Genomic DNA, 8,362 nt, shown 5'->3' on the forward strand with positions numbered 1-8,362 from the left:
TTTCTTCCTTTCCCTTCGCTTCCGAACCTATCGCATTCATTTTTCGCACTGTTTCGCTAGTGCTCTCCCCTCTCCGGTTTCTCTATCTGTCTGATCGCCTCGTCGTGTTATCCGCTAAACGAGAAGGAGTAACTAGGGCGTCCCAGGTGATGTAATCGCCATCAGGGGCGCTGGCGGCAACGCAACCGGTATGTGATAATATTTACACTGGGGTCGCATGCACGCGCCCTTCACTGCGTCCCTGCACACAGTTACGCGATTCTCGATCACCTCCACGTTTCCTGTAACATTAGGAGAAGAGATTGTTTAACGACTCAGCAAACGATAGGTCAACACGAGCTTTCTGTGCTTGGTTTATTTCGGAATGTTTCGACGAACCTTGCGCGTGATTTCTCGCAATTTCCATTCTCAATGAATATTCGAACACAACTTTTTCTTTTTAACGTCCAAGACAGCTAGTGTAACATTTTGTTACAGTATTCATTAATTTATTAATTGATAATAAGTTTCTTGCTATATTTTACTTTTTCAAAATATGTAATCTTTTCTGCGTAATAGAAGAAAACAAATTTAGGATTCCGTACTACGTTATTAAATAATAGTTAACAACACTATGCTGTCCAATATTTTATAAATTGACGTGACTCGGAAGCACTGATTGCTAATTATTTTTGTAACTGAAAATGTTAATTGTCTTTGCTATGGAAATGTGTACAAGCATCGACAAAATTATTCATTTTGTGTTATTAAATGCATTAAAAATTTCCAGATTGTAGTAATAGAAATGAAATTTCATGGAAAGTATTATCGTCAAGTGTATATGGAACGCACAATTTAAGAACCATTAATATTCTTACAGGCAGCTTCCCTCGATCAATTTTTGGAAAGTCCACTGAAATAAAGAAACAATTACATCGCCGTGCGTCAGAAATCTAAAAGAAAGATAAGAAAATACAAGAGAAGAAACTGCAAAGCGAGTTTAATATTCGATTAGTGTGTTCTGCTGTGTAAGAGTTTCGTGTGTAATCCTCAGGGGGGTGGAAACAACCCCGATCAACTCGAACGAATGAAACTTACCGTCACTGAGATGGATAAACTTGCAGGCGGGACGGTTGCACACTTGTCGATTAAAATCTTGGCACACCGGGAGGGTGTCCAGTAACTGAAAGAAAATGTGCCAGGTACTTTTATAACAGGTACTTGCCAAGTGCTCGCGAACAGTAGTTACAACAAAAAGGGGACAACTCTTACAGTATCTCACCTCAAGCACACGGAACACAGAACCACCATTCATTCTCTCACCACTTTCAAAAGGAGACAAATGGAATTTTGTCTCTCGAACATCATCGAGCACATTCAGACAGTTCAGTGTTAGAGCATATGCACGGTACATTACATGCTCTAAAAAATCGGATCGTAATACGAATATTTATTAATTACTACTAGTGCGCGAATAATCGACAGAGTTGTTCACTGAAAGAAAACTGTTGCGACATGATACGACACATCATCATATTCTTCGTGCGAAGACAAGATCTAATTGATTTTGATGCGTCGATTATTCGGGCAGATCGAATTAAGAGGAAAATTTGCAGTAGAACTTTTTCATTTTCAAACAGGGCAATCGCCTAACTTCATTATTCGTAATATTATTCGTCGATTGTATGATTGGTTTGGTTTCGGTTCAATCGACGCAAGCTACAAAGCTCGTTTTCATTGATTTGATAAGATTTTTTTCTTACGATACGACACCACGGTTGTCGGACTCAAAAAAGAATTGACTTTCCAAAAGTGGGCGAGAGCAAAGGATTCTGTTTCGTTTATTGACGATTCACGCGTGATCATGTCTTCCAAATTACTATTTTCTATTCTTTTTTTTTCCCGTAAGTTATCATTCCCGACACTTTGTGTGCAAGGAGCGTGCCTGTAAACAAGGATCTGATTCGCAAATTTTGTCGAAGCAACTAAGATATTCAGCATAGTGATTGTCTTATTGATATCGATTTCTAGAAAGAAGACGAGAAAGGTCGGAACACCGTTAATAATTGGAATTTGGTATAATTTGCGAATCAAGTGATGGATAAAAAAAGCCCTCTTCTCAGCGGGCCATTCAGCACAATGACTAGACTGAAATTTTAGTGTTAACAAAAATCGTGGAAAGCAACGTGTCGCGGCTCGTTCGAAACGTTCCGCTGTTGGCTGGAAAATACGGTTCTGCTAAACAGTGACTTAAAATGTAAGACTTGACCAGTAAGAATGAGAAACAATAATCGTATCACTCGTGTGCGTGTATAGATATAATATGGCCGCAAAGAGAACGTTGCATACTGATAAATCTTTCACTTCAACTGGAAAAATAATTCATTACTACGAAAAATACTTCGGTCGTTTCTAAACAAGTTCAAAAAGAAACGTAGAAAATTTATGGTGTTTATTACAAGTACGTATGTATTCACAGGGAGTACACGAGAAACAAAACACTGGTACGTTTTCTACAAATTTAAAAAGGAGATAGATATGTAGAACAAATGCTTCGCATAGATCAAGGGTGGCATATCTTCAAATTTGTTTAAGTGTTTTATGTGGACTGTAGATTTTATATATTCATGTAAAAATTGTATAGGTGAAACATGGAATAGTGGAAAAATTAAAAGAAACTAAAAACGTTGATATGTTGATTACAACTTATTAAAATTATTCAACAGAGAAACAATGTTGTTTACTTTTATTCATTTTTGTAATGTTCGTGCTCCGCTGATGTCACTCTGAACGAGTTAAAAAAATTGAGGAGGTGACAAATTAATCTAGCAATTTCGTCGTAATTGATATTTACGATCGAGGAAATATGAAATTAAAATTTTGTTTAAATTATGTTCTACACATTTGTCATCGATTTAAAATTCTATGAACGTATCACAGTGTTCTGTTTCTCATGGCCCGCACATTATATAACGTAATAAAGAATATGCAAAAATTGTGTACAATACTCCAGAGTCTAGCTACACTATCGTCCCGTTCCTTAGATTAGTCCCGAGCGAAAGATGTATGCATATTATATGTACACACACACACGCAGAGACACACGCGCAGACAGCCAGAAACACACACGTACACTCGTATATAGGAAACTCGAATTCGTACGTTCTGAGAATATAATAGACAAATGCAGCAAATAGATGAGACATTGAAATCATCAAAGAGAGACAGAGATATGTATAGAGCGATAGAAAGAAAGTGAAAGAAAGTGAAAGAAAGAGAGAAACAGATAGAGATAAAAAAAGAGAGAGAGAGAGAGAGCGAGTTAGTAAAAGAGAAACAGAAAGATAGATAGAGTGAGAAAAAGAAACTCTGTCTCGGTGGTTAGCGAAAAAAAATTGTTAGGTTAAAGAAGCATTAACAATCTACGAAGAGAGAACCGTTAAACTAGAAAATAACAAAAATTAATGAACTCTTACAGTGTACGTACGATGAAACAATTTGCGAAACCGTATCGCGCGGAAGTATAATACCATAGCCTCACCATAAAAGCGTGCAAAATATATGGGTGTATTAAAAACAAATGAAGAAAGAGACAGGTAGAAGTCACTGAAAATTAAATCATTTTCTTTCTTTGTCAAGCAGTCACCGGTTCTACCACGTTATGGCGACAATGTATTAGAAACACAGCAACAGATCAATAACTTAATTACGAACAACCGTGGTAACGAGAAAAAGAGGGAAAGAATAAAATGACCAATGATGTATATATATGTGTATATTATATATATACATATTACGTGTATAATAATATATATAATATATAATATATAAACCGTAATAAGAATAAGAATAATGATCATAATAATAACAAATAATTCTTGCAACTGCGTAAAGAGATAATTTGCTACAAACACAGAGTCTGGTCATGCAAATAATGGCCCGGGAGAAGGGGGTGGTTTCTGCTTGGGTGGTGATCATACGCGTTTTAATTATCGAAGATGGTGGCACATATCAAATCACATAATAAGTAATTTTGTCTTTGCGAGATGTCGGAAAAGATGCAAAAATTCTGTTTACTCGTTAATCATGTATCTATAAATATATCATAGAGGTATTATAGTATCGTAAGATTGTTACAATCATTTTTTGGTATGGTATTATTATGTATCTGTCAGTTGGCGTCAAGACATTTTGCAGTAATTCCTGTAGATTTGTAAGTGTGAAATCTAGAAAATAGCGTATACATAGGCCAGAAAGTATTAACTACAGATTTAATCAACCATTTTTAAAAAGTTACTTTACCATGATTTTAATAGAATTTCGTCAAATTATATAGATTCTTTTGTAACGATTAACCGACTAATTCAAATGTTATTTTAACAGAACAACTCATACTTTAACTCGTACAATAAGTTCAATGAACAAATAACAATACGATTCAGTAAATTCCACATCTTTTACCGAAGATTACCAAACTATAATAATTATTTCAACATCTACGTCAAAGGAAATTTTAATAAGATATATTGGCACGAGCAGACTGATTAACGTCTCATAATAAAACTTAAATTATTATTACACGGAATATTTAGTAGGAAATCTATTTTGTTGATGTAATGGGCCTGAAACGACGTTTACGTAAAATAAAATACCGAATCATGTTCGTATCGCGTACACGTATAAAGACGATATTACTTATACAGTGGTTTGATGAATTAGCGGCGAGCATATTAAAAATAAAATGAAAGAAATTCCTCCGTTTGACGTGATGATCGACCATGAATCATAATTGTTGATTCGATTACACAAGGGGTTGGAGCTGCTCTCTTCATCACCCAAGCATTCGTGTGCTGCCAAAAGCCGACTCGATAGAACCGCCGGGTTTTGGTTCGCGTGCGTGAATTACAAGACTTGAAACACACACATCCACTCATTACTAAAGCTACGGAAGATAGATAAAGATAGATCCATGGGGGTATTGTTTTGGGGGGTATGGGGGTTTGATCCACGCCTGCGAACCGAAACTGCCGTAGGTGGCTGGACAAAGTCAGCGATTATTGGCATTCGTATAATGTGGATATGGGATGTCGTAAGCTGTCAAATTAATAATATTCTACTGCAAATAAGTTCAACACTATAGCAACTGCGACTCCGCAACCATAACAATAGAGCTGATTACGCTCACAAAGACAAGGTACAAGTTAAACCGTTTTGTTCGACTCGAGTCGAGAGATTTGTGGAACGCGATCGAATTTGTTTTCAAGGATGGAGGAAAGCTTTGTCAATTGTTTTGTAGGCAGTTCGTTAATGTGACAACGCGTAATCGTTCCTGATTTGCACCCTTTTTATCAGTTTCTTTCAGCTTATTCCCGGCTATAGGCGTCAGAAGCTCTCTATGCAAGCGATAGAATTCTCGTGTTTGTTTTGGCGATAGCGATAAATAAATTATGACCTGGATCGAGACCAGAGAGAACGGGAGAAAGGTACTGCACGTTTTGGAAGTCGAATCTCGGGAGAATAATATTTCATTTTGGTGGACGATTCTCTATTGTGGAACAATTTCATCATTCGGCTATGAAGGCAATCTTTAAAATCGGACGAACATTATCAATTTTTTTTGTCAAAGACCGTGATTCGTGAACCGACTAAAATAACACTGTTTTCGTACTTCTACACTTTACACAACGTACGTATGATTTTATCAGCAATTCTTATTTTGTACGCTTGCTTATATTATATTATAAATTTACCATGACCATCTAGATATAACTTTTCTTTCTACGGTTCAACTACGTAAACGAAGAGTAACACCTTCTAGTAATCGGATATCATTTACAGAAAGTAGCATAGCGAAAAATTTTCTACGTAACAGTGTCTTTTTATCAGCTACTAGTATTCCACTCTATTATTTTAATTGTTACTGCAGTATTATTCTCTTGAAATAGTCTCACCATTGTTCTGTCCGAAATAACGCGACTCTAATTACCCGAATATCCGACTAGACAATAATAATAACAATAATAAGTAATACATAAAAAATGATCATTAATAAATCGACAAGGGGGATCGCGAATCGAACGGAAGCATTGTGACGCAACGAATCTATTATAGGAACATTAATATCAATATACATGCAGTACATATCGGACATTATTTAACAAACAGTCTATACCGTGTGGAAATTCTAGTGCGATAAAAAAAAGATGCACAGAAAAGGTAGGATACAGAGACAAATTAATTTCGATATTGAAGCATCCGAGAATAATGTAAATAAAATACGTATACAGGGTGTCTTGGTCAACTTCATTCCTCCAGTTCTATAATTTTTATTGATTTGGAAAATTTGACCTATTGTAGACACGCGATATCATGAATTTATATGTGAATTGAAAGATTTTTTTATTTCGTACGAATTTTTAAATACAACTTTATGATGAAAATCAAAGGATGTTAATATTCATTAATTTTTCCATTTGTTCTACATATGCACAGAGAAAGATTAATGAATCACATCGTTACGTTCTGTTAAATTGACGTAAAAGAGCAAGGTAAAGTTCAGACATACGTTTTCATCGAACAAACGATATTTCCCAAAAAAATAAAAATCAGAGAAATGCTTGAAGAAACGAGAAGACGAGGAACTTCCTGTATACTTGCAGTCTGATTGTATATCAGACGTATCGCGGTAATAAAAAGATTCACAATAAACGCGCAACGTTAATGAAAGAAGCGTATATATCAAGACAATGGCATGATAGATGTAATAATAAATATATAATGTATACATGTACATGTATACATTCATAGACATGTGCATAGATATAGTATATTTCACGTAAGTGTACAAAAACTAGTGAAACATCAAGAAAGCGTTTAAATGGAAATTAAATGACGTGAAAGCACACAATTTTAGCTGGAGACGAATTACATTTTTGAATTCGATTTTAAGTATACAATCAAATAATCGAAAAAAATGGTTTCATCTCAACCAGAAAGTTTCATCATTCAGATCATCTAATTTCCATTGAAAAACTTTTTTGTTACCTTCAATAGTTACATAATATTGATATTTCGTACACTTGTGTGAAACACACCGTACACATATGTATAAGTATACATAATAAGCTAAGAAAGTATATACAAACTATGTTCTCTGAAAAAGGCAGCGGTTATTAACAACTTTATTGTCTTAGTTAAGCAGCATGGCAAATGAGTTTTCTAATTTGACAATTAAGAATACGAGTGGAGCTCCCCTTAATTTATTCAGATCGAATTTGTATAAAATTTTCTTTTTTACTCAGATAACTGAACGTATTGAAAAATATTTAGTTGATATACTTATTTTAATGTTCTACATAGATAAAGAGTTTCGATGATAATGGCTATTCATAATAACACACACACATACTTCTTTGTTGTACGACGCTTTCAGAATATTTTTTATGTTCACAAAATGAGGTAGAACTAGTTGTTTGACTAATTCACGTAGTATAATAGTAAATACTATTATTATTTTTAAAGATTTTGATCTGTATTATAATAACGTTAGATGAATAATATTTTTTTCCTTACACCTTGAAATTATTTCATTAATGAACAAGATACAGCTTAGGTTAATTTTGATTAAACACATTGAGAAAGTGCTTCAGTATATTAGCTAGTGTAAACGTGATAGATTTAATATAATTTAAAGTGTTTAAAAATATAAGTCAGTAAAAACATTCTCAAATTCGAATACGTCTGTAGAGATTTTTGAAAAAAGTGTCGTTCATCGTAACTCTTTAACTATGCAACAAAAAGATCCTTAAACTTTTCATCAATTCAATAACACAAACGCATAAGCTCAGAGAACTCTATTGTACATAAAATGATCATCTATTTCAGCTAATAGTCCTACTGTATCTAAAAGAGTACAGAAGTTATGCTAATTACCTGCTGAGCTTTCAGAGAAAATGGCTTGTAATACTTCAGACAGTACATGTATACACACGTATAGCGTATACATTTTGTAATATGTATACATGCGAAACCGCCTAATAGCAAGATCTTACTAATTACTGAATAAGAAGCGTGCATCTCTTTCTTCGTGAATAGGTTTTGTCTGTAAGGGGGGGGGGGGGGGGGGGGGGGGAAGGGTGACGACAACGCTTTCGAAATAGCATAATAATAATTATTGATGTAATAATAGTAGACAAACACCAGATAAGGCAGTGGTTATTCGCAGTTATAGTTGCGGTGAGCAGTCGTGAGGGAGATGCCCCCAAAAGCTACGTGTTAGCCAAAGTTACCGAGGGATTGGAACCGTGCTTCATCACCCATTTACTTTTCTTTTTTTTTTTTTAAATACGTCAACTCTTCAGAATTCAGTGAATTCACTGCCTTA

The sequence above is a fragment of the Augochlora pura genome, chromosome 3, assembly GCF_028453695.1.
Source record: "Augochlora pura isolate Apur16 chromosome 3, APUR_v2.2.1, whole genome shotgun sequence".
Lineage (NCBI taxonomy): Eukaryota > Metazoa > Arthropoda > Insecta > Hymenoptera > Halictidae > Augochlora > Augochlora pura.